This window comes from Eubalaena glacialis, chromosome 19, assembly GCF_028564815.1.
Source record: "Eubalaena glacialis isolate mEubGla1 chromosome 19, mEubGla1.1.hap2.+ XY, whole genome shotgun sequence".
NCBI classification, from domain to species: domain Eukaryota; kingdom Metazoa; phylum Chordata; class Mammalia; order Artiodactyla; family Balaenidae; genus Eubalaena; species Eubalaena glacialis.
Window position 1 is genome coordinate 7,320,110 of NC_083734.1, and position 27,600 is coordinate 7,347,709.

Sequence of the window (27,600 nt, forward strand, 5' to 3'; positions counted from 1 at the left end):
CACTTACCATGTCCTAAAGTGAATTGCTGATCTTCCCCCCTCAAAAAAACCTGCTTCATCTGCAAACCAATTCCCCATCTCAGCATAAGGTATCCTTCCAATTTCTCAGGCCAAAAATGTGGAGTCATCCCTGACTTGACTCTCTGAAACTCAGTATCCCATCCTCTGCTTGTGATGCTCTAGCCCAAGACAGTGACTTAGCTAATCCCCTCCCTTCCTTCAAGTCCTTGCTCAGATCGCCTGCTCAATGAGCCCACCCTGACCAGCCCTGTGTAATATGACATCTGCTCACCCTACATCCCCTAGCACTCTTGATCTCCCTTGTACTTCTGTTCTTTTCCTTTTGCTCATGGCACTTAACTTCCACCATACCTACAACTTACTCATTTAATTATTTTCACAGTCTGTCTCTGCTGGGCAGAGAGCTTCATCTGTTTTGTTCGCTGATATATCCCAAGCACGTAATACAGCAACTGGTGCCTAGGAAACATCCCATAAATAACCATACACGTTAAATGAATGAAATTATTTCTGTTTTTCAAATGAGATAGTAAACTTCAGTGTGGCTAATAAAAATGATGAACTGGAGTCCCAGATATGCTTGATTTCCAAATCTTGGTGCTTTCTATCATTGTCTTTTCTCCTCTCTTTAGATTCCATGCACCCCAAAACTGGCTACACACCAGAATGACCTGAGGAACTTTAATGAAACACTAGACCCCGCTCTGAGTTTCATTCGGTCAGAGGTGGGGGCCCACATGTCTGTGTTTTCACTCTCCTAAGTGATGTATCTGGTGAACATCCAGGCTTGTGGACCACTGCTGTAGATTCGATCCTCTCCTGTGGGCATGTTTCCCTTCCAGAATTCTTGCAGAATTAGATGGGTGTGTCTGGGAATAGTTAACTCATCAACGCAGCCACAGTTATATGGTATGGTGAAGGAACAAGCTGCCCCATATTCATCAATCTATAAAATTAGAGTCTCCCTTTTTGAACATGAAAGTCTTTTTTTAAGTAAATCATTTCAGATCCAAATCTTTCTGATATATAATGCCACTTTTAAAAAAATAGCGTGTTCAATGGATTTTAGCTTGTTTTTAATCCATGTTCTTCCTTCTTCCCAGAATGTCCCATGTTCCTGGATAATTCCCACTCATCCTTTATGACTAAGCCCAAGTAGCCCCTTTTACTGAGATCTTTTTCCCAAATCCCGCAGATTGGGTGAGGCTCCCCCCCCTCTACTCCCATGACATTTCTGTGCCTTTTTATCGTCACAACATGTTATAACAAGTGATCAACTCGTCTAGCTCCCCTACTTTACTATGGTATCATTAATAAGGACTATTTTTATTTCAAAAGACAGAAACCCACCTCTAATTGGTTTAAGGAAAAAAAGGCAATTGATTAGCTTGTGTAGTTGCAAAATTCCTGGGTAGATCTGTCACCCCTGGATCTAGGCGCTCAAATGATGCATTCAGAAATCTGACCCGTCGCAACACTCAGTCCTGTTCTCCTTTGTTCTGGCTTCATTCTCCAGCAGGCCTCCTGCCAGATGGTAGCAAGGACGGCCCTCAGAATCTCCAGGCTTCCACCCTGCCTTTTAGCAAGGCTGGCAGAAGGCAAACTCCTCAGTGTCAAGAATTCTAGCAAAAGTTCTAGGACCGACTCTCTCTGGGGCTGACTTGGGTCATGCTCCCTCCCTGAACCAATCACTGTGAACTGGAAAGAGTGAAACTGTACTCCGATTCGCCGGACCTTGCTCACCTGCCCAGCCCTGGAGCCAGGGAGTGAAATCAGTCCCTTCCTCCAAATCCCTGTGGGTAGGAAATGGGACGGGGGGAGTCCCTCAAGAGGAAATGAAAGTGTGATCATCAAAAGAAGGAGAAATAGACACAAACACCAGAGGTCCAGTACACCAGGTGCCTTGAGAGCAGGGGCCTTGCCTTCTCACTCAACCCCACTCCTTCATCTCCTAACATGGTACCAAGCAACACACGAGGCAGCTCATGTTTAATAAATCAATCAGCTGAACAAATGAATGCAGTCAGGGTTCTCATGAAAACCACCATTACCCTGTGTCATCACACACTGGATGTGGGCTTCATTACCATACGGAATATAGGCCTCTGGGACAGACACAAAGAGGCTATTTTAATTTAATTTTTTTTTTTTTTTTTTTTTTTTTGTCACAGAGACATAATACTCAGCTCCAAACAGGACTATTGGTAAAAGAACCGCCAGTCCTTTAATTAGGTATCCCTGGAGACCAGGCCCGGGAAGTTGCAGGATAACAAAGCCAACAGGAGGGGAAGTGGAAATGTCACCCTCATTAGCGGGGTTATTCACAGGAGGAAGGCCCACCCAGGGCCCTGGTGAGTGTCAGAGGGCAGGTTCCTGCCAAGAACCTGAAGTGAGAGTGGGAAACAGCAGCTGCGGGGCCTTGGAGGACCGGGGATGAGTCCAATTCAGAAGGCAGAGGGAGGGAGCCGCATCTCCGGGGCAGACCCCAGCCCACCTCCCTCCATAACCCCCCGGGGGACCCAAAGGACTTTTCTCCAAGGTGATCCTGGAATGTGCACGTTGTGGTTATTGCCTATTTATTTCCCATTTATATTAATGGACTCTTATTATGTGCAACTTCTAACAGTTGCAGACGTGAGCCCTCTACCAAGCAGAAGGGCAGATAAAGGTGGTTCTGAATCGCATTCCCTTCCCTCCCCAAAACCCTGCCAATGCTCCCCCTCCTCCCTCTGTACACATGTCCCCAACCAGCCCACACTGCCATGCCAGACTGTTGGCCCCAGGCTCCTCTAACTGCTCCCTGCCGCAAAGCAGAGGGCCTGCCTGGCCACAAAGTTGCCAGAATGTTCGGCTGAGGAATATGTGGGCTTGTAGCAGGAAGAACAGGGTCTCCACCAAAGTCCTGAGCTCGAGTCCCTGCTCTGTCACTAGCCAGCCACGGGACCTTGGGCCAGTCAGCCCAAGTCTCACCTCTCAGTTTCCCCTGTGTTAAAAAATCAAACAAAAAAACATGAAGGATTCTGTATCTATAAAGTCCCTGCCCTGGAACGAATAAAAACTGTGATAAATGAATAAAAGCCCTCACTGACAGGACCAGATCCAGATCTTTTGGGTGATCCAGTTTTCTAAGTTGTAGGAAACAGAATCCAACTCTGGCTAAGTTAGGCTCAAGGGATATTGAGGTCATATAGGATAAAAGGGAGTTGGGAAGGCCAGGCTTGAGGGTGGCAGAAACCAGAGAAGATCCAGAGCAGGGTCCATCACCACACTCGTCCCATAAAAAGAACGCCTGGCCAGGATCCTGCCACTGGGGTGCAGGGGAACAGCAGCCATTTTCAGGAGTCCTGTCTCTTTGCCAAGGAGGAATCACCTACTTGGCCTAGATTGGGTCATGGGATGGCTGGACCCTGATGACGTTTCCTTTAGACTGTATCTAACAAGGAAGAAACATTTCCTCTAAAGAAATCAGAGAACCCCTGGGAATGGAAACAGATGCCAAGCATCTAGAAGACATCAGTGAAGATGAGAGACAAAGGCTGCCTTTATAGGAGGAACTCCTCTTTCTCCATGAGTCTAGAATCCCAATAGGTCTGGACCCCATGAGCACCCACGGAGAGCCTTCAAGGTCACAGCATGCCACCTCAGCCCCCAAACAATAGGTCTACCTCTACCTACTTCCTCACTGCCCTTTGCAGTTTTTCCACAAAGACCAAGAGTCCCTTGGTCATTAACCCTCCACCAAGTAACTTCAGGAGAACCCTTCTGCATGGTTAATGAGCTTAGCTAAGCAGACATCACAGGTAATACTGTGATGGCAAGTGGTCTACCAAGTTGCACTGATAAATAATACATTCAAATGGTGGTCTCTGTTGACTAGGGACAGCCCCTCTGGAATTTGCAGTGGAGGTGTTGGGTATAAGATCAAGGACTCGGATCTGAGTCCTCACTGGGGGTCTTCTGCCCCTTAGCCCCCAAGCTGGGTAGCGGCTCTGTCCTGCCATCCCTGTGGCTCTTCCACTCTCCATCTTCCCGACCCTCTCACTCCCAAACCACCCCCCACTACCCGCCCCCTTCCACCACACACACACCCCTTCACCCTCCACAATAGTTTTTAGCCTCTCTGTTGGAACCCAGCATCAGTCTCTGAGCCTGGGCCAAGGACCTGCCTCTCTGGGCTGATGAGAACAGACACCCTCCGCCTCCCTCTCCCCACCCCCTGGTCTTTGAGGCTGCCCATGACCCCTGCAGGTTAAGCAGAGAGGAGATTAGAAATTATCTAAATCACAACAATTCCCTGGCAGCTTTTGTATGATTGCAGGCTCTGGTGAACTAAACTGTCCAGCTGGATAATTGAAGGAAACATATTTACTGAAATTCACATGCTTACGGCTATACTTAGCCCCTGGATATCAGCAAAGCTGACCTGAAAGAGAATAAAAAGCCCCTTGCAGCATTCCAAGTAATCATTCCATACAGGCCCTTTGGGGTTTAACTCTCTGGTGGCCAGAGAGAGCTTTGATTTTCCACATTCCTGGTGCCTCTCAGTGGCTGCCAGCTGCCAGCTGGGCTGCCAGGGCTCAGGCAGGATATGAAAATGAGACCCACCAATGCTGACATTCCCCTCTCACAAAAGGCTTTAGCCGAAAGGTGTCAGCATCATGGCCTTACTTTTCAGATTTCATTTTCTATTCAGGAAGTGGAGGACTTTGATCAGCTGCTGAGCTCACTCAGAGTGACAGCTGCAGTTAGTGGCAGATGGGTCTGTAGTATAAGCACCTAACACAGAAGAGCCGACCCGGGCAAGGTCACCCTGGGCTCTGCACAGCTTCACTGAGACAAGCTGGAAAAATATGAGGCTCAGGCAGAGCGTGGCACATACAAACAGATGTGCTTTCTTTTCATGTAAAGCAGGACTCACGTGGACCTTGCTTCACCAAGTTAGAGAATCACAAAAACACTCAAGGTCATCAGAACCTATCTTCTGCTAGATGTTGGCATCCTTAAAGCCTCTATGTCTAAACCAGGGTTGAATTAGGTTTTAATTCATAGACCCATCCATAATCAGTGGGGCTCCCTGGAGTTGAGGTCTGGGAAGCCATATTTAGGTTTATCAAGAAAGAATGTCATGTAATGTCAGGCAAGGGCTCTGGCGGGAGTAGTTGCAACATTTCTGCAAGGTATTTGCTCTCTCTGAGTTTAGCTGTCAGTAGTGTTGCATGATGAGACCTCTTCCTGCTAAAGGGGCCTGGTCCCTGAAGCCACTAGGATGACACATGACAGGCAGAAACCAGCCTGAACAGAGAATTGTTAAAACTGTTGGCCCCTTGGTCAGCAACTTAGAAGTAAGTAATGGGACACCTCAAGTCCAACGATCAGAAATATATCTTTTTTTTTTTTTTAACTTTGGGTTTTTATTTATTTATTTATTTATTTATTTATGGCTGTGTTGGGTCTTCGTTTCTGTGCGAGGGCTTTCTCTAGTTGCGGCAAGTGGGGGGCCACTCTTCATCGCGGTGCGCGGGCCTCTCACTATCGCGGCCTCTCTTGTTGCGGAGCACAGGCTCCAGACGCGCAGGCTCAGTGGTTGTGGCTCACGGGCCTAGTCGCTCCGCGGCATGTGGGATCTTCCCAGACCAGGGCTCGAACCCGTGTCCCCTGCATTAGCAGGCAGGTTCTCAACCACCGCGCCACCAGGGAAGCCCCCAGAAATATATCTTGACAAAGGTTTATGTAGGTCCAATGTCCCAAATTTGGAGATATATTTCCCATCCAATAATCTCATCTTCCTGGTATGGGTTTTTTAAGCACCTTGTGGCATATGATAGCACCCAACCGTAAGCGCTGGAAAAGCCTGGAGGGATCCAGAATCCTGGCACTGAGACTATTTTCTGGATCCACGCATAATCTCCCAAAACGAGCAACAAGAGACAAGACAAATGCCAAATGACACAAATCCTACTTATTAGGGGATGGTGAAAGTAAACAGTGTGACGTCAAAAGGAATGCAGGATAGAATCGCTAGATAGCCCGTCTGTATGTAAGGAAATGCAGAATTTTCACGAGCAGCGACAGGATCTAACCCACAGGACAAAGAGGAGTGAAATACTGGCCAAGGGACACTTGACTGCAGACACCCACTCCTTAATGGGCGCCCAGGGGGGCTCACCCCAGCTCAGACCCAGGGGTCCCCAAGAAGCAGCCCAGGCCCTGTGACTGGAAAGTTAGTGGATTGCTACTTGAAACTACCCCTTAACCTTTTGAGTCAGGCCTCTCAGTTGCTAGTAAAGTGCATGCTTGCATTCCTTGCAACAAAAGGGTTTGCAAAGTAAAATAGATTGCACAAATCCTATTTAAGGGAATTACAAGAACAAACTGACTTTAAGGACTTTAAAACATTAATCATTGGAATAAAGATGGATACCACCAATGACCAGTGGGTTTCAGAGAGTTTCCAAAGTGGCCTCTAGGGCCTCCACTCAGAAACACACCGTCAGCAATTAGTGGTGGTGTGTGTATCTGAAATTTGGTACAAGAAGTTAAGGGCTTTTTTAAACAGTAACTCAAGATTAGCCTACCCCCGCAACAGGGGGTTTATTCTGCTTTAAACAAGTCTAATCTACAATTAAAACCCAGATCTATAAAGCAAATAATATACTATAAAAGAATTTGCTGTGATAGTCCTATAAATAGTAAGTTTCCCCACTAAATCTAAAATTTGACTTTTTCCAAAAAAATAGGCTTAAAGACATCTTCTTGGAAAGATGTCAGTTATATAAAGTGACCCATATCTATGGGGCAGAGTTACGTCAGCAAGTCTGAGATGTTTTATAGGCTCTCTGTGGGACCAGCCCAGTGAAGACCGAGCCTGCTGGTTTCTGTGGGCAGTGGCTGCCCCTCGTTTGTACGGGGATAACAGCTCATTCTCCTGGCTGCTCACTGGAATGTGTGCGCCTCTGCAGGAGTTTTGATCCATTTATACACCCAACAAGTGTGTATTGAGCACCTACTATGCATATAATATATTCATGTAAATGTACACGAACCTATACCTGTGGCATATGGAGTGTCCAGGAAGTGAGCTCCAATTTTGGGGGACTGATAGTGGAACTTTACTAATGTTTTTGGCTGACTGGTATCAATTTCCATGTCCTAACAACACACTAATTTCCTTTTAAGGAGGCACCTCTTTCCTCCCAGATTCATCATGGAGGGCTGTAACCAGACGCCCACCCTCTTCTGGTCAGATACGGGCCGGGCCAGGCCAGACAGGCGTTCCCTTAACTGAAAGCGTTGGCAATTCCTGGACCACTGTTTGGACCAGGCTCTCTCTGCCACAGAATGGCAGCCACACTTCCGCTCTCTACCTGCCGGGATTGCTGGGGCCAACTCCTCAGCCTTCCCTCCTTCTGTGAATGTCTAATAGTCTTTCAGTATAGTCCCTCCTGTTAACATCAGCTGCAGCCACGTGCTGTTGCTTGGGACCAAATCACTGCATGTGCCGGACCCTGAACCACTACGCGCTGCTTCAAAAACTTCCTCTAGCCGAGAAGCTGAGCCTCCCCCTCCACAATGTGTGCATCTCTAGCTGCCTTAAGTCACCCGAATCAGGCCGCCTTCCCTACAGTTTTAGAGGAAAGTGTCCCTCCTCCTAGAAAACGATCCCTTCACTCGGTATGGTGATCAATTCATCCAGGTTTGCCTGGAATTCCCCCAGTTTTCCCACTGGAAGTCCCATGTTCTGGGAACTCCCTCAGTCTCAGCAAAGCAGGATGGTCGATCGCCCGAACTTAGAGCCTTTCTCCCATCTCTTTCCACGTAATAGTGGTGGAAGTTTTCCCCTCTCCAACAAATCGTTCAATCGTCTGCTCTCATTACTCCCCACTCCTCCCACTCTCTCAGAGAGATTGTGGAGTTGCTGCTAAAACTCTGCATCTCCAGCCTTAAACCTTCACCCCATCTTCTCTCCAACACCTACAAGGTATTCAAGTCGAGCTGCTCTGTGCTGCCCCTTCCAGGTTGAAGCCATCCTCTGCTCACAGACACCACTTCCCCAGGTAGGTGCGCACTGCTGCTTTGGAGGTGACACACCCAAATGGCAATGTGACAGTAAATACCAAAAATTTTAATATGCATGCCCCGTTCAGAGAAACACTCGAACATGTATACAGGAAGCAGGTACAAGTGTCTTCATTAGAGCATTATTTACAGTGGCAAAAACGGAAACTACCCAGTAGTATATCAATAGAGAGTAATGTATAAATCAACTATGGTAGATCCCGACTGTGGAATCCCATGCTGCAAATAAAAAGAACAATAACTGTCAACTCATATAGTGCTTTCTATTTTAGGCCACTGTTCTAAAGTGTAAAGAGAAAGGCCTAAAAAAATACATATCAAAACCATAACAATGTTTATCTCTAAGAAGGGAACTGGGAAGTAATCAATAATAACTGTAAAGTTTTCATGTATTACTCAGAATAATATTTGTATTTATTACTTGAGTAATAAATATTTATTTTTAAAAAAGCGATTCTCCCACTCAGTTCCCCATAGCAGCTAATATTGCCATTCTTCTTGAATCGCTCAGACTCGAATCCATCATATTAGTCTCTGACACTTGCCTTCCCTTTATTTCTTCTCTGTAACTAAAGAGTTTTCAAGCACCGTCAAATCCTTCTTGCGATCAATATCGGGGTCAATGTGCTAGAAATTGCTGTTAATAGGCAAATGTTACCTGAAAGGAATGGCAGATTAAATGTGTAAGCATGCAAATCAATAACAAATACCTTGGCTGGGATTAGTTTGTCCCGTCAGCGCGCACAGACTCAGCAATGGCATGAAGGAAACACAGTCGGTGGGAGATGGGAAGGGCAGGGGTCCCTGTCCCTGGGAATCTGATGGGGTTGGGAGGGGGCTTTGGAAGGATAAAGAAGGAAGCACTGGGGCCAAACACCTGGAGAGCGAGGGTATTCTCAGGAGGGTTTTTCAATCAGAGCACAGAGCAAATAGTGTATGACTAGAAAGGTCTTAGAAGTTGTGTCGCCTGGCCCACCAGTGGGTGCACAACTGGAAGCCAAGAGCTGTGCCTTATTTCTCGGTGTCCCTGACACTTGGCAAGGCCTGGCAAAGACAAGGGCTCAGTAAACATGGGTTGAATGGATAAAGCATACAGATGAGGGAACCAAGGTACAAGAGGTGTAGACATTGGCCTCAGCTCCCAGAGCAACAGAGGGTGGAGCCGGGAATCACCCCCAGTTCTCCCCATTCCCTGATCCAAGCCCCCCTCCCATACTGACGCACCCAGCCACTTCCCCTGGAGCTGCCAGCCTGTCTTCTACATACAAATCCTTGGCAGGCGCAAGGCACAGCCGCGCAAGTTTTTCCACGCCGCTGTCTTAAGATTCACTTGTAAAGCATGAGTGTTCTCCACGCATCTCAGTGGCCAAATACCAGGGCTGCAGCTGCTTCCCCGTGCTCCTTGCAGAGGGAAAGGGCGGTGTGCTCTGCTCTGCTTTATGAGTACAGCGTGCACAGCTTCCAGAATCCATACGACTCCCTCCGACTGCTCGCGAGGTTCCCCAAAGGCCCCAGGGTGACAGGAAATTAGAAAGTATATTCATTCAGTGAAATAAAACCGTTCCTCCCACCTTGCCTTCGGCTCTGATCTCCAGGCAGCGAGCAGAATAGAAGCTCTGTTTCTGGACCAGAGGCTCTGGCCGGGGGGCAAGAGTCACATAGACTCCCAAAGAAAATATAGTGTGTTCACCTGTTCTCCCTGTTTCTGAACCCCACCAAGTCTCTCCTTTCTGAGCCCACGGAGAGACTCCTATTCAGGAATCTTTGTCCTGTCCTAAGAAGGCCTTCCCGCTTCCTCTCAAAGCCAAATGCAATTGTTCTGCCTGGACACTGCCAGAGAAAATCTGATTTTTTCTGGAGGTAGGACCTATGTCTCTCAGCACTCAGGGTTCATCATGCAACCCACTTGCATTTTTCGTGAGGTGCAAGTGGGCACAATTTCTTAAAACCCTCCCATCAGAGACGAGCCGGAATTGCTATGTTATATTGAATTCTGAAGAACATAAATCCCCATGTGAAAGGCTCATTTCCTGCTTGGAAGAAGTGGCTTAGACCCAAAGAGTCTACTCTTTGTCCTGCAGAGAGCAGCTTCCCCTCCCAGGGACAAGAGGCTTCGAATCCTGCCCATCCTCACCTTTGTTTCAGGGCAGGGCTTGAAGCGAACAGTGGTGAAGGGGAGAAGGATCTGCTCCAGGCAGAGCCCAGCACTGCGTGAAGACGTCACCCTCTCCTGGGACCAGGTCACAACATGCAGCTCTCCGGTGCTGCCCACCGCGGCATTCACCACGCCTGCGCACCTAGAACTCCAACATCACCCCTCCTGCTTCCTCAATCCCCTCAGTCTCCACGGAGAAACTCAGCTATGGGCCAGGGAGACAGCAGGAAGAAGGCACTAAGTAAGAAATATCTGTAGCACAATGGCAGCTTGTTATTTAACAGATATAATCAATATTTGAAGAATCCCAGGCTTCAATATGAAAAGAAAGAAGGAAGGAAGGAAGGAGGGAGGGAGGGAAGGAAGGAAGGAAGGAAAGAAAGAGAGAAAGAGAAAGAAAGAAAGAGAAAGAAAGAAAGAAAGAGAAAGAAAAGAAAGAAAAAGAAAGAAATAATCTTCTTTAATTTCTAGGGCTGAGCACCCAGTCTTCCCTGGAGCAGGTAAAAAAATATAGTTCATTCAGAGTTTTTGTATTCCAATGTGATTTTTTAAAATTAAATCTAAGATCACTAACTCATTCCCAGTCTGATTTAAAATATAACAAAGCCCTTCCTCTCAGTACCTTCCTTTCATTTTCCCCAACCAACTCTAAGCTCCCTGGGGCATTGTGTGGCCACGCCAGCCACAGGTGAGCAGCAGCAGCGAGGTCATCTTTGTGACTTGCCTTATACTGGTGAGGATGAGGGGAATCGGTCAGTCTTAGTCTCCTGCAGGCTGATCCTTTCCTGGTCCTCTATCTGTGCTCTTAGCACCAACCAGAGGCCTGGCCCTGGCCACTGGAAGCCAGCAAGTTCTCCTAGGGAAGATTAATTTCCATGGGCCTCATCAGGCTAGGCCCTTGTACGATCCCTAGATGGGAAAAACTGTTTCCTTTCTATACCCACAACACTTCTGACACTAACCACCCAGAGTTAGCACAGACCCCAAGGTTAAGGGCTCAGTCCCGTAAGACTGGCCCCACTTCAGGTGCCAATCACAAGTCCAGGCCTCCCATACTCCTGAAAAGCCAGCTATAGATCAGGGGGTTGATAGTTTGCTAGAGTGGCGTACAGAACTCAGGAAAGCTCTTCATTTACTATTACCTGTTTATTGTAAAGGATGCAAACTTGGAACACCCAGACGGAAGAGATGCACAGGGCAAGGTACGGGGGAGGTGTGCGTGGAGGCCCACGCCCTCTCCATGGCAACACCCTCCCAGCACCTCCATGTGTTCAGCAACCCAGAAGGTCCCTGAACCCCTCCGTTTAAAGTTTTTATGGCAGTTCCACTACACAGGCATGATTGATCAGATCACTGGCCGGTGGTGAATAACTCAATCCCCAGCCCCTCTCCACCCCCTGGAGGTCCCAGGATGGGGCTGAAAATTCCCACCCACTAATCAGTCATTGGTTCCTCCGGGAACCAGTCTCCTCCCTCCTCCAAGGGCCACTTTATCAGCATAAACTCAGGTGTGGTTGAAAGGGCCTCATTATGAATAAGAAAAGATGTTCTTCTAAAGCTTGTCACTCAGGAAATTCCAAGGGTTTTAGGAGCTCTGTGCCAGGAACCTGGGACAAAGACCAATTCTTATTATAGCACAATCTCCACTCTCCTCCACCAAGAGATTCTGGGGCACTTTCCATCCTTTTTATCTGACTCTGGCTGCATCTACCCTGAATACCACTGCTGTGTCGCCCTGGGGTCCACCATGGTGATCTCTGGCAATCCTGACAGACTCTACTCTCGGTGACGCTTCAGACGCCTCAACTCAGGACCAAGAGAAATCTGGAGAACATTCTTCTATCACCTGTGATGAATGGGCAAATCTAAGACAAGGTCTAGGTCTTATGTGTATATCCGCCGCACAAACTGGACTCCTGGTTGAAAGTTTCAAACTAAAATGCCACTCTCCCTTATTCACAAATACTTTCTTATATGACATAGGACCAGAGGAGCAGGGTAGGCAGAGACTACCTCCAAGGTGTATTTACTGTGATGCTAAATAAGTTTAAGCTCCAATGTTCCTCACCTGTCCCTCACCCACAGGCCCCGTCTAAGTTCCTGGGAGGAACCTAGTGATATTTTTACATAGTCACTTGTTATTGTGAAATTTGCAAAAGTCAAATATTTTTAGCTCAGTTGGTTAAAATCACTGTTTCTTTCTACCCTGACTTCTCCACAACTCCTCTCATATCTGGTGGCACTGGGATGGCCATGAGTACAAGTGGGGAGACAGTTAAGGGTAAGTTGAGTTGGGACTACATTTGGGGTTTTGTGGGATATAAGTATGTGGTTTACAATCACTTCCATATACAGTAAAGTTGTTGCTAGCCATCCTGACACGGGAACGGCTTCCCTGTTGTTCACTGTGGCATCACCCAGGTCCTGACTTTGTACAGCAGGGTGCAGGGATAGAATTATGCCACCATAGGAACATGCCCTGCATCTCACAACAGACAAAGCACAAAGTACAAGGACAGTGGAGGAAAAACAAGACTTGAAATGTTTGGAGCCATAAGCAAGTCTGTGGGACATTCTCCCCATCCCATCAGATGAATAATTTTGTAAGCGGAAGATGTATTTTCCATCAGTTCTTAGTCAAGACAGAAGTCCTCTCTTATCAGAAATATAATTGGAATAAAGGAAAGTGCATTTCCTAGCAGGAGAAGATATTCTTTCTCTCAAAGCCACCCCCCACTTTAGGGGCCTGGGGGGCCCCTGCTTCCCACTGCAGTTTTCTCTCTTCTGCTCTCCTCCCTCTCTTCTCTGCTAAACTCTTCTTCCCATCCCTCCACTCTCCTTATCTAGCACAGGGTTTCTCAGCCTTGCCACTGTTAACATTTGGGGCCATAACTCATTTGACTGAAAAGTTCATGTGGAAAAATAAAACGTATAAGAATAGCAAGGACAACTCTAAAAAAGCAAAACATGACCAGGCAAAAAAAAAAAAGCCTCAATAATGAAAATAATGAAAGCACTATAGTGTTGGTCCTTGAACAGAAAGGAAGACCAAGCAATGGAAGTGGAGATCCAGCCACAGAAGAGTCAGCCTGTTGTGGAGGGAGACCTAATAGGTGGTTACACCCAACGGACAACTTTGGAATCCGGCCCCTTTACCTCGAGCTGGGTTTCTGCCCTCCTGCGGCAGGGCTTGAAGTGGGAACGGAGGCATGGAATGCTGTGAGGACCCTTGGACTGGATTGATTCTAACCCTCTCATTTTAGAGATGACACAACTGAAATTCAGAGATGGGAAGAGATGTGCTCCCTTTTCCATTGCTATTGGTGGTGAGATAACATTTCAAAGTATTAGTCAATATTCCTCTTACTGATATACACCAGACACGTGGTAGAGCCCCTCTATGGTCATGTTTTTCTTTTTCAGATTTGTCCTGGCTATTCTTATGTGTTTTATTTTTTCCACATGAACTTTTCAATCAAATGAGTTCATAAATTGATTGAGTTAGTTTCAGTTCTGATCTTGAGCGTGAAACCTGATCCCTCTTAATATGGACTTATCATCTGTAAGTTGAGATCATAATGTTCCTCTTGCAAGTTTATTGTGAGAATTCCATGAACTAATGCAGTGAAGGGTCTTGCACAGAACCTAGCACGTATTAGGTGCTCAATAAACAAAAGCCATTATGATTATTTCTTTAATGTCTAAATAAACAAAGCCAAAATCGTCAAACATGCCATTATAATTTCACCTAAAAGCAAGTCGCTTCTAAGACACAGTTTTCGCATCTGCATTGTATCTAAAAGTGGGACTTCCTGTACCATCAAATGTGGAAAAATATGATGGCCCAGTAGAAACTCTGAACTCTGGGGGAGAAACACTGAAAAACTTTCTGCAGATGTGGTTAAAATTCCAGACACAGGAGGAAGAGGCAGAAAATTGTCCATACTTTTCCTCTTATTCAGAAAAATATGAGCTAAAGCAGGAAGCTCAATTCCTATTGTTGGGAGCAGCAGGGACTATTAGGGGCTGTGTGTGCTGAATATATTTTTTGCGTATTATAAAGAGTGGCAAATTTGGCTTCATAACAGTGAGATCAAGCATAGCAAATTTACTTATATTCTTGGAGTGCATTACGGAATCACACAGCCTTTCTATGTATTTCACCCCTAGAAAAGGATTTAATAACCTCTCTGCCGCATCCTTTGTCTGAGTAAAAAGCAATGGAAAAAGGGTATGAGTGGATTTGATGAATTACAACTTGTCCTGAGCATAGGACAAGCTCATTTGGTTACTGTAGAAGCAGAAAACTGGCAACTCTTGTGAGTGAAAAGGCTGTTGTAGCTTAGGAGAAAAGGTGAGCTTGCCCTCTTGCCTAAGAAGCCTTAACAACCCTACCTGTGGGCTCCAGTGCTCACCTGGACAGATGCCCGCAAGACTGGAGAGTGGGGAATGTCCTATTTGAACAGAAGGAATAAAGACAAATGTCTGAACCTCGACTTTGAGTGACTGAAGGGCACGGGTGGGGGCCGAGCCCATTGGCAGAGCTTAACAGGTCTTTGATTCATTGGGGCTTAGAATTGGTTAGGTTATAAAAGACAGTGCTGAACCCTGAAATCTTCTCCCAGTGAAACTTAACCCACCACGATTGAAGCAGATTCACAATACCCAGCACGTCACTTTTGACCTCTCTCCAGGTGAAGATGGGGTCTAAAGTATGTGAGAGCAAATGCAGGCAGACATGAAGTATTGGCCCAGAGGGATCTTCACAGTGGTGTGCACGTGGCAGAAGCTGTTCCCCTGGGACTTCACTGCCAAAGATTGGCTGGAATTCCCATCCTGATTCTAGGTAGCAACACTGCCCTCTTTAGAGAGGGTGAGCTGTCCAAGCAGCCAGAGGTCAAGGGGGCCCAGCAGACAAGCCCAGACATCACTGCCCCGGCCCTCCCTGAGTTCGTCCATTCTGATAAAGGATACTTCAACTTATCCTACAGCTGGAAGACTCTGGGATAGAGAAAGAAATCACTGTCTCTAACACTACTGACAACGTCTCCAGATTTGCAGGAATTTTCCATTTAGGGAGGATTGGTTATTTAACTTGGTGAAGGGTTAACGGATCAGGGGGCTTGCGTCTGCCTAGATCAGTAGTTCACAGTCCTGACTATCCATCAGAAAATCCTGGGAAGCTTTTAGTAAATGTCAATGCCTGCAATGCTCCATCACCAGAGATTCTGATTTAGATGAACTGGGGCGGGGCCCAAAGCATCTGTAGCTTGTGAAAGCTCTGCAGGTACTTCCAATGCACCCTGACTGGCTAGAGGAAGGGTGGTGGAGTGCATTCAGAGGGAGAGCCAGGGAAGCATTGCTCACCACATGTGTAAACACCAGCCCAGCAGCCCCTGAACTGCAGGACCACGAAAATGTGTTTATTTTGCAGCTAATGAAGGAAAATAGACATGCCCTGAAATTTTTACTTAGAAGCCTTTGAGTGTTCCCATTTACTGAGAACCAACTATTTAAGGGTATAGCCTAAGAGTAAAGGGTGAGCAGGGAGGAAGGAAGGTCAGAGTGAAATGAAGTTCAGGGAGGAGTGTTCAACAATCAACACGCGTACCCAGCCCAGCGATCTCAGTGATGCAAAAGACAAATGGTGGGGATTTCCCTGGTGGTCCAGTGACTGGGACTCAGCGCTTCCACTGCAGGGGGCCCGGGTTCGATCCCTAGTCGGAGAACTGAGATCCCGCATGCCGCATGGCCAAAAGTAAATAAATAAATACAAATTATTGATTGAAAAAAAAAAAAAAAGACAAATGGTGCCTCCATATTTACCAAGAACCCCTCCTCGATCCCTCAGGCAGAGTGCTCTCCTATTGCCACACAGACTAGTTCAAGCAGCTTCTCCTGGTGTTCCTTCTAATCCCTTGTCCATACTTTCTTTGACTCTATCACTTCCCTTTTCTCTTTCTGAATCTGAAATGTTGTGTTCCCCTCTCCTTCAAAGTCTGAATCAACTTAGACAAATTCAGATGGGAACCACGACATTAAGTCTATTAGTAGTGAGTCACATTGTCCTTACTCCATAATAATTACCCCGCCCCCATGGAAAATACCTTCCAGTTCAACTTTAGGTCTCCTTCTCCCCCACTCTTCCCATCACACACTGCGGAGGGTGGCAGGGCATGGAGAAAAAAGGATGGACACAAGCCAGGATCCAAGAGAGAAGCAAGAAGGAAACTGAACTACACAGGCAGACTTTCTCCGTTTTTAGCGTTTGGGTATGTCGCTCTTCCTCCGCGGAGAAGAAACAGCAATGAGGTTGGAGAGAAGGATGGAAGTTTGCTTCCAGTGAGACGAGGGAGAAAATAGTTCCCTCCTACAGCAGCCCTTAGGTTCATTGCGGTTTGCCTGGAGGACTGCTTTGGGGGCAAGTGGAAGATAAGCCCACACCATCCACTGGATGAAGAGAAGGAGCAAATCGCTGAGGGCTTTGCATGAGAAGAAAAGAATATAATACTCTCCTTCCCAGGACAAAATGGCAGTCCCTTCTCTAGGTGGAAAGGGTGCATGAAACTTGCTAATAAATGGTGCCATTACTGCTTCTGGAGTTGTGGTACCCATGAGTGAGATGAAGTGGAGAGAACCCGGTCTGTGCTTTGAGTTCAGTAGCCAGAGAAACGCAGGCCCTCTGTTCATTCAGCTCCAGAAACATCCACGTTGCAGGGAGCTGCGGCAACGCTCAGCAACCATCGCCCACCGCCTTGAAGAGAAAGCCGGCTTCACAGCACCCACTGGTTGGCCACTCAGCAGGACTGCGTGACAAGTCGTTCTGCCTTTTTCTCCCCTTTTCAGAGCAGGTGTAATATTAACTAAACCCTTAATGTGATCATTTGGGGCTTGAAATGGTATGGTCATTCTTAAAGAAGTGTTTCATTTTTCTGTTCCTAAATGGCTTCTCTGGCTCAAAATCGAAACTGCCACATTACTGAAACCACTTCTTTCCAGATGGGAGGGAAATTATGGATTTTAACAGAAAGGAGACTGCCTAATTGCTCAGCAGTAAAAATACATATATAATTCTGCGCAGGCTTTCCCTTCCCCCTTTCTCTGTGTCGCTGGTATAAGAGAATGGCCTGAGCTGGTATTCAACACCCGCCCCCCCTCAAAACAAAATAGTCTTTATCATACGTTCCACAGGGCTTCACATCCGGGGTCAACTCCCACAGACCCCACCCCTACCCTGCTTCCCTCCCTCGCCCTTTCCCTCTCTTCTTTCCTTTCTTTCGTTTCCTTCCTCCCTTCCCTCCTTCCTTCCTCCCTCCCTCCCTTCCTTTCTTTCTTTTGTCCATTCAACAATACTTCTTGAACTATGTGCCAGCCACTGTGCTGAACCTCGTGATTTCACAAGGAATATTCCCCGAGCTCATGGAGTTTCTGTTTAGGGATCAGAGATTCCATTTCTCAGCAAACGCATCAACGCCTAACTGTTTTCTCTTTCTTTAAAAGAGGAGAGCAGCTTGATGTGCAGGCCTGCCCCCCAACCGAAAACAAACTGTCTCCCCCCACAAATAAAAGCAAACCCCAGTGCCCGCTCAGTCCCAGCTGATGCGTCGGCTGGTGGCGGCAGGACAGTGGGGGAGGTGTAGGGGGAGGTGAGCCACCCTCTCCGAAGCCCCTCTGGGCCCATTCTGTGTCCCTGTGACTCCAGGTGAAGTGCAGCTGGCCTTGGAGATGCGTCTTGAGGCCCTGGCCGCTGGACTCCCTGCCTCCCGGGCCAGCTGGCCCCCGCAGCAGCATGGAGCCCCAGGCCACACCAGGTGGTGTCCCCGCCACCTGCAGAGGCTGTTATGCTGACACAGGTGCCACCATCAGCCTGCACTCGGATCACAAGAAATCCTGAAGCTCATGGCAGAGCTGAGCCGGCGGTTCCTGAGTTGGTTTCTCCGTGCCCTGGAAATGTCACCGTGATTCAGTCTTCCACCATGTCCCTCATGGGGCAAGTGACCCATGAGGGTGTTAATTATGAAAAGCACCACCTTCACTCTCCCCTCGTGTCCCTCTGCTTCCGGTGACGTAGGAGCCCCTCCTCTGACAGCAGGGGTGACGCCTGGTTTCCAGGGCGTGGCGCTGAAATATGGGCCTGGGAAGGCAGCTGTGCGAGGTCTCAGACAGACACAGAGCTGGAGAGACAGCGAGGAGGCCGAGCTGGGAACGCACAGACCCAGACGTAGGCGAGCAGGAGAGCAGGATATCTGCTCACGGACCAAACCCATCTTGCAGTTGTATTTTGTTTGTCATGGACAGTGTTTCTGGAGGTTTTGACTTACATTTCAGTATTTAAAAATCAGAAGGTTCCCCTTAAAATTTGAACTCCCAGCTTCTTCTGAAAACGTAGAAGATGGGTCATATCTGAGCTGTAGCGACAGACTGGAGGAGAGCGGTCTTCTGCCCCTGCTGACGGACACAGGCTCTCAAGTTTGCCACAGTCCTCACCCAGCCCTTGCACCCACTCGAGCAATCCGCCTGGCCCCTGCTCGCACTTAGCTGCCTGTGCAATTGCACTTTTCAACTGCAGGGATTGTCCTGACTCCTTGTAATGTCGGATGCTACTAATAAGTTACTAATGGCGGTTAGAGAATCAGTGCTTACAAGTACTTTACTTTTAAAACTAATCAGAGCAGCACCAAAGTTCTCCTTGGAATAACTTTGTATTATGCTCAGTCACTTGTATTCCGATATGCTTTTGAAGGGAGCGAGGAAGTTGGACAGTTAAAGCCAGGATGTAGGGTGGGCGCAGGTGTGTCGATAGCATCTGTCTGTGTTGCAACAGGTGTGGGGTTGAGACTGACAGGTATAGAGAGCTGGTCCCATTCCTTGGATGGAGAAGGATATTCTTAACAGCCTCAGAGGGCGGCTGGAGGTGGTTGGTTGGCCTCCCATGAGACAGCACCAGGAGACCAGTGCAGCCAAACCCACCATAAGAATCCAAGATCGGAGTCCTAAGAGCTGGAGGAAGGAGGCTGCTCCGTCTCACACAGAGCCAGGTCTGCCCTTAGGTGAGTCCCACACATGGTCTGTCTGACAAGATGTGGTCCAGCTCCGGTGAGGTTAAGAAGGAAACAGGGTGAGAGCTGAGAAAGCCAAGTGGCTGCAAATTGAGGTCCTCGGGCAGATAAAGACAGAGCAAGGCCCCTGTCTGGTTGTTAGCAGCCATCAAGCCCCCAGCCATCCCGTTCACCTCACTGTCTCTCCTGCTCGGCCAGAGCTCTTTGAGAGAAGGGACAAACTTCTGTATCTCTCTACAATCATCTGCCACTCGGTCCTGTGAACATGCCTGGCTTCTAGCGAGCGTCAGATCAATATTAGCCTACTTTCCTGGCTTCATTTCCTGTAACTTTAACTCACTAAATGTCAACTAACTTTGACTGCTGGTATAAGAGAGGTCTGCTGCCCCCCTTCGCAGGAAACTCCCTGAAAGAATAGTCTAGACCCACTGGCTTCAATGCCTCTTCTCCTTTTCTCTCTTAAACCCACTCCAATTAGGCTTTGCCCCAATCATTCCAACAAAAATGTTCTGCTCAAGGTTACTGCTCAATCCAAAAGGGAACAGAGAAAGTAGGTGGTAGCTGGTAGGGAACATGGGGTCAACAGGAGGCTTTCTCATTAAGATAGAACAAATTACAGTAGGTTTGTCTACTAATGAAAATGATCCAGTAGAAAGTGGGGAGAGTGAGGCTGGAAAGAGAGGGGCCAGGTTGCTGGTGTGATGTCACAGAGTAGAGGGGAAGCGACAGGATGAATGTGCGAGGGCATGATTGGCATGTGTGAGCTCACGGGCAGGTCCTCTATACACACAGGCAAGAAGGCAGAGCATATGGTACGGATGCTGGGGAGTGAGTAGATTTGGTGGTGGGAGCCTGAGAAAACCCTCTTCCTATTGCTTTATTTTCCCAGTGAGAGAGGCAGCAAGGTCCTATCTGAGAGTGTGGATAGGTGAGGAAGTTTGGGAGATTTCGAGGTAAGAGAAGGTGTAAAATAGAATCTTGGAGAGAAGGCGAGTGAGCGACCAGGGAAATATGATAGGACTGCTGGCAGCACTAAGTTTGTAGTTATGCATCAAAACAAAAGAGATTCAGCTTTGTTGTGATTGTGGTTTTATCTAACAGTCATAGTCAGCTGATGGGTGCAGGCATAGAGCAGGGCCAGTAACACAAAGTAAAAACGACAAGGTTGTCAAGGGCACATGCAAGGGAGTAAAAATAATGTTCAACCATGGAATTTAAACCAGATGGGAGGGAAGCAGTAACATCTAAAGGGTATGAGCAGGGGAAAAGTGGTGGGATCAATGCATTGAGCGTCTCTGTGAGACTGAACGATCGCCAGAATCAGATACTATTTAGATGGAGTGGGTTGAAAAACAGGTGGTGGTCAGAGAGAGTTGTATGAAGCAGAGAGTATGGAACGTGGCAATGATTGGTCATGACAAGGCCATGAGGGTGAACTGCCAAAGGAGAGTGGAATATAAGCTTGGAGGAGGAGGGGAATTTAAGAACTAAGAGAATTACCTGAAAGTATGTGGAAATCACCAAGAATTAAGATGGGACTGGTGTTGGAGAGAGTGAAACAGCCACCCAGGACACAAAACTGTCAAGAAAAGAGAGGCGAGACCAGAGGAGCTGGCAGGGGAAAGTAGCGCTAAAGGGTTGGGACTGATGTAGCCTGACAGCAGGAGAATAAAACAGGAGGGTCTTAATGACTGTGGAAGGAAGGCTGGTCTGGAAGCAGACACGAGAAACCAGGAGGCCCAGAGGTACAAGGGAGAAGGACGAGTGAGACACAGTCATCAGTGAGAGAGCTGCAGAGGGAACTGGCCTCAGCGAGAGCCAGGTTCCCATTAGAGCAAGAAGAATGAGGGGACCCCTCCGACCCAGAAAAGATGCTGAGGATATAGAGGATTTTGCTGAGATGAACCTGGAATTCCAGAAGTTACAGTAGACAGTTTCCATGAGTCGGGGAGGGGTGGGAGATACAATCGCAGTACAGTAGCGATGTGGGACTGCTTTAGGGATTCCATGAGCCAGAGGTAAGATCGGGGAATCTGGGGCTTTGTATATGGTGGACATGAACAGAGAAAGGAAGACACGAGATTAGTGTGAAGGACTCAAGGCAGTAGTAGCGGGGCCAAAAGTGCTGGAACCCAGAGAAGTCTGGGTGTCAGGGGCTCACTCTGGATCCTGTCACCGGACAGGAGGAGGTTAGGGGAAGCTAGGTCTTACTCCAGAGTCTGAAGCCCCCTCCCCAGGCCCTGTCGATGGTTGACAGGTCTCCTGGGAAGGTGAGATCCTAGATGCCGCGCGCATGGGGCTTACTCTCAACTCCCGTTGAGGGAGAAGGTGGCCTTGCCTCATTTTCCTCGTGTGAAAAATGAGGCATAATCATAACTACTTCATGAAGTTGTTATAAAAATAATGAATGTAAAAAGTTTGGCAACATTTAAGAGGCTCTGACGGTTCTCCTTCCTCTCAATCACAGCTCCATCAAAAAAAAAGTGCTATGGGCTTCCCTGGTGGCGCAGTGGTTAAGAATCCGCCTGCCAATGCAGGGGACAAGGATTCAAGCCCTGGTCCGGGAAGACCCCACATGCTGCGGAGCAACGAAGCCCGTGAGCCACAACTACTGAGCCTGCGCTCTAGAGCCCGTGAGCCACAACTACGGACGCCCGCGTGCCTAGAGCCCGGGCTCCGCAACAAGAGAAGCCACCTCAATGAGAAGCCCACGCACCGCAACGGAGAGTAGCCCCCGCTCGCCGCAACTAGAGAGAGCACGCACGCACGCAGCAAGGAAGACCCAACGCAGCCAAAAATAAATAAATTAAAAAAAAAAAAAAGTGCTATGAAATGATGGAAGAGTCGCGTTTAGTGAGGACAACATGGAGGTGAGCGGGTCGTGTGCTAAGTGCCTACTTTTTCTAGGTACGCACTTGGAAGGCCTAACAGCTGGCTCCATCCACAACCTCCTGGTCTCCAAATGGAAGCTAATCAAATGCCCAGGTCTCTGTAATCGGTCTCTGTAGGACTGGTCTAAGAAACCACACTTTTTAACTGACATAAATTCCAACCGGTGGCTTACTAAATCTTGTTGATTGCTTGGGAAGACAGCGAGGGGCTGGAGCCTGGCTCATGGCTCTGTAATGATTGTGGCTTTTAGCCAAGTTATTAAGTGGCTGGAGAAAGCAGGTTGGATGGCAGAGGTCTGCATTCCCTCTCCACCCTCTCCCCTTCCCTGACATTTCAGCTTAAGTCACGGCATTTCCCAAAAGAGTATTAGCTCTTGCGGACAAAGGGCCCGACTGCATTAAGCAAGACAGTCTTTAGTGCACGGATCAAATTTTCATGTGCTGCGAGGGGTGCCTGGGCTCGTACTCAGAGCAGCCCACCCCTCGCTTAGAAATCTGAGAGGAGGCTGTGTGGCTTGGGCATTTTGAGAAAGAGCAAAGAAGTCACCTTCAGAAAGGACTCACTGGATCTTTGGCCTCCAGGAGCAGGGAAATTACGATGTACAAACTGCTGCACCCAGAAAGTCCCTCTTTCTGGGTCAGGAGGAAATCAATGTATCCATGGGATTTCCCCCTGAACAGAGCCAGGTTCTGTCTACTTAGCATTGATAAAATCCATACATCCATCGGGAAGTGAACAAAGGGACCAATATCGCTGGGTGTGAACTAAAGGCTAGGACTGGCTTGGACATTTTCCCGCACAGTCTATCAGGTTTGGTCTCTGCGCGAGCCTACGACACTACAGCAGTCTCACACTTCTCCTCCTGATAAACTCTGTGAGCTCATTATCTTGTCTCATCAGAGCTTTCTGGTTTATCTGGACAGAGGAAGACACGTCCAGCTCCTCTCCCGTAATTACAGTGGGTCTGATATCTAGACGTCAGCTATAAAGCATCTTGCCCACAGGGTCTCCTCTTGGGGAGTGAGCTCTATACTGCAGGAAGATTCCTCCTTTGCTGAGTGTGAGTATGTGGGAAAAAGATGAAAGTGGCACCGAGGAACGTGGATGGGACCCTGCCTGTCTGGGAGAGGGAGCCAAGGGCCCAAGCACAAAGGGGGACCCTTCTCCAAGCCCCTGCTTCTTTGTCCCAGTTGGAAGACTCTTGACCTTCAAGGGCAGAGTGGTCCCTTGTAGATAAATCCCAACTCCTCCCTTCTCATGCTGAGTCCAGCCCTTGGGGACAACTTCACAGGTCCGGAGGACAGACTGGAAGGGAGGTGATACATACGCAGGAAAATTCAGATGGAATAAGATGGAAAAGAGTTGGGACGGAATGGAGGGTGGGACTTGGTGATAAAGACTTAGTTATTTCAACTTCGCACTCTGCCCTTCTGCTTCCTTTCTGCAGGATTCTCAGTGATTTATAGCCTCACAAGGCTCCAGGAGTTAAGGGTACCGGGGACAAAAATCCAGAAGGATTAAGTCACTGAGCCCAAAAGGGAAGAGAACACAAAAAAGCTTTTAGGACAGAAGCACTGAGCAGTGGATGTCTGCTGCTGAGCAAATGCCCACCCAACTTTCTCTCATGGCAGGCGGCCTAATTTCAGAGGCAGCCTTTCTGTTCTTACAAGAGAATTAGGATTAGTAGAACAAAGACCTCCAGGGTGACCACCTGCTGACAGGAGAGAGCCTTCCAGCTGGCAGAGGAGGGATAGGGGCTGGAGGGCGTGGCAGAGCTGTGTCCTATCCGGAAGGGTTGGGGCCAAAGCCCAGAGCAGCCTGAGTCTCCGTGTGCCTGGTGCCACCACGCCAGCTCAGCCTGGAGTCGACCAGCCTGGGCGCCTTGTCACCAGGAATGCAGTGGCGATGGTGTGGCTTGCAGGTGCAGAGCTCGCCCTGCACCTGTTAGCCCAGTCCAAGCAGAGGGGAAAACCAGTAAAGCCCAGGAAAGGAGGCTCAGTGGGGAGGCAAAGGGAGAGGTCTGCGCCCTTCATTTCTGTATTTTCTGTATTCTCAGCGCTTAGCGTACAGCTGGCCTAATCACATGGATTAATCCCTAGCTCTGATGCGCTCTCTGTGTGTGAACCTGGATTAAGCCTTTGCGTATCTGAGACTCAGTTTTCGCACCTATGCAATGGGGTGGATATTTTGTGTGCGTGTGGTAAAATGCACATGGCATAATATTTGCCATTTTAACCATTTTAAAGTATACATACAATTCAGTGGCATTTAGTACACTCACAGTACTGAACAATTATCCGCACTGTCCAGAACATTTCATGGAAACCCCACTCATTAAGCAGTTACTCCCCATTCTCCCCTCCCCCAAGTCCCTGCAGCCTCTAAGCTGCCTTCTCTCTGCAGAGATTTGCCTATTCCTGATATTTCACGCAGATTTGAGTCATCCATTACGTGGCCATTCGTGCCTGGCTTCTTTCACTTAGCAGGATGTTTTCTGTTCATCGGTGCCCTTTATCATATCCTTTATAATAAACTGGTAAACGTAAATAAGTGTCTCCCTGAGTTCTGTTATCCATTCTAGCAAATTGTCAAACCTGAGGAGAGGGTCGTGGGAACCCCTGATTTATAGATGGTTGGTCAGAAGTACGAGTGACCACCTGGGACTTGCAATTGGTGTCTGACGTGGGGGACAGTCTTGTGGGACTGGGTCCTTACAGAGTCGGTACGGAGTCTGGGTAGCTGGTGTCAGAACTGTTTAATGGGAGGGGAGAACCCAGCCATTTGGTGGCAGAAGTATTCTGTGGGTAGAGAAAGGGTTTTCCTTTTAAGTAGTATATCCCACGATAAAAAATATTGTGGACGAGGGCTCAGCAATAAAGAGAACAAACTGCTAATATACACAATTACATGGGTGAGCAAAAGAAGCCAGACACAGAGGGATGGGCAGTGCAGGATTACAATGGACGGTTGCATTTATGTGAAACTCTAGACCCAGCAACACGGATCTCTGGTGACAGAAATCAGAGCGGTGATGGCTGGGAGGCACGGATTGACTGGGTGGGACACAAAGAACTCGCTGGCATGAAGAAAATGTTCTCTGTCTTGCTGGGGTGTGGGTTACATGAGTAGATACAGTTGTCGAAACCCATCAGAGTATGAGGCTAAGATCTGTGCATTCACTGTTGGTAAATTTTATCTGAGTGAAAAATAAAATGCAATGAAAAAGAAAGAATTGTGAAGAAGCACCTGATGGGGAAATATGTGACATTTCCTGGAAGAAATGTCAGATTTCTGGTTGGTTCCAAAGGACAAAGGAAGCAGAGACACTGTCAGAAGTTCTCCTGCCTGCCTGCAGAGTTTGCTTCCGCCTGTGTCCACATAAGGCTATCAGACCTCTGGAGGTTTAACCATCGCTGTCCGTGAAAGCAGGCCCTGGGAACCATCTTCCACTCATTAGCAGAAACTGAGAGGCTTATGCAAATCTGGTTCACAGGACATCAACCAGTTTCTGAAACACATCCACAAGCACCACTGTGGAATGATGGCCGGTGGCGTTCTGCTGACAAAAGTGCAAGACGTCAAGAAAGAAACTGCCAAATCTTACATCATCCGTCTAAAAAGGTGTAAAGTAAATAAATGAATACCGATAACATCAATGGGAGCAAAACTGAAGTAGACATGCACTGATTTCACATAAACTCCCCAGCAGCAGAAAAGTGAGATTAGAAAGAGCATCATTTAAAAGCCAGCGCAGGGGCTTCCCTGGTGGCGCAGTGGTTAAGAATCCGCCTGCCAATGCAGGGGACATGGGTTCGAGCCCTGGTCCGGAAAGATCCCACACGCGCAGAGCAACGACTGAGCCTGCGCTCTAGAGCCCGCGAGCCACAACTACTGAGCCCACGTGCCACAACTACTGAAGTCTGAGCGCCTGGAGCCTGTGCTCCGCAACAAGAGAAGCCGTTGCAGTGAGCAGCCCTCGGCAGCTAGAGAAGCCCACGCACAGCCACGGGACACCCAACGCAGCCAATAAATAAATAAATAAAATAAATCTATTTTTAAAAAAAGAAAAAAAATTTTAATAAATAAATAAGTAAATAAAAGCCAGCGCAAACACACCTCCGTATCCGCACATCACACCTCAGGCCTCGCACCGGGGCTGTGCAGGGAATGGTGATGCCTCATCCCTATTCTCTGACAGCTCTGAAGTGGCTTGGGAAGAGGCTGAAACAAACACCAGCTGCTCAGGCTCTGCCCCCTACCCCTTCTGTCCTCATCCTTGTGCTTTGCTCAGAAGCAGGCATCGAGATAACGATATCATGACCCTGTCTGTGAGAAAAGCTCCAATGGAAGTTATTCTTACTTTAAAAAAAGACCACTTAAATAAAAATTCAAAAGTGAATTTTTCCATAGGACACCTACTGGACTGGAGAGCTTGCTGGCTGCAAAGGCCAGAGCAGAGCCTCTGAAAACAGGCCACACGGGTGGAGGCTGGGCCTGAGCCAGAATCCCAGCCTCCTGGAGACCACCTCCCACTCTGTTCCCTGTAGGCGTCCTCGCTACATTCCGAGATGGAGCTAACATTTGCTTAATCCTGAACTATCTACACAGTTAGATAAGTAGCTGGTGCTCATAAAATATGATCTCTACTTCCAGGGCTGACTGAAAATATATATATTAGAGGAATTTCCAAGAATCCAGGCAACTTGAGCACAAACATATAATTGTATATCTCTCTCCCTCTGCATCCCATCCCTGGCCTCCCAAATCACAATCACAAGTATCAAAGAAATACCAAAGTACAGGGAAATTACACCTGGAAGGTGAGAAAGAATGTCGCCCACACACCATTCACGCCATAAGTTGTAGGCATTGAGTGAAGTGCTGTGTTGTATGTTGTAAATGTTCCGATACTCCTGCCCTATGTAGAGAAAGCCTGTGCCGCACAGATACACCTTTGAACGGATATGCTCTTCCTGGGATCCGCTAACAGACAGTGATTTTGACACCCTTTCATCCACTGGGAGCTCCCAGACAAGCAGCACACACATGTACACACAGAGTCTCTAATAATTTTTTACTGTCTCACTTTCAAAAATACATGAAAAGAATTGAAAGCAAGGACTCAAACAGATATATGTACACCCATGTTCACAGCAGCGTCATTCACAGAAGTAAAACATGGAAGCGACCCAGGTGTCCATCAGCGGATGAATGGATAAACAAAATGTGGTATAGACAGGCAACGGGTTATTATTCAGCCTTTACGAGGTATAACATTCTGACACCAGCTACAACATGGACGAACCTTAAAGTCATTATGTTAAGTGAAATAAGCCAGACGCAAGAGGACAAACATTGTACGATTCCACTTACATGAAGTACTTAGAATAGTCAAAT

The 27,600-nt window shown here is 47.8% G+C and overlaps 1 protein-coding gene across 6 annotated transcripts in view; it reads right to left on the reverse strand.

The window, feature by feature from the left end:
- ADPRM (ADP-ribose/CDP-alcohol diphosphatase, manganese dependent) overlaps window positions 1-27,600 on the reverse strand; it is a 339,223-nt gene that overhangs the window by 130,639 nt on the left and 180,984 nt on the right. The window lies entirely within an intron of this gene.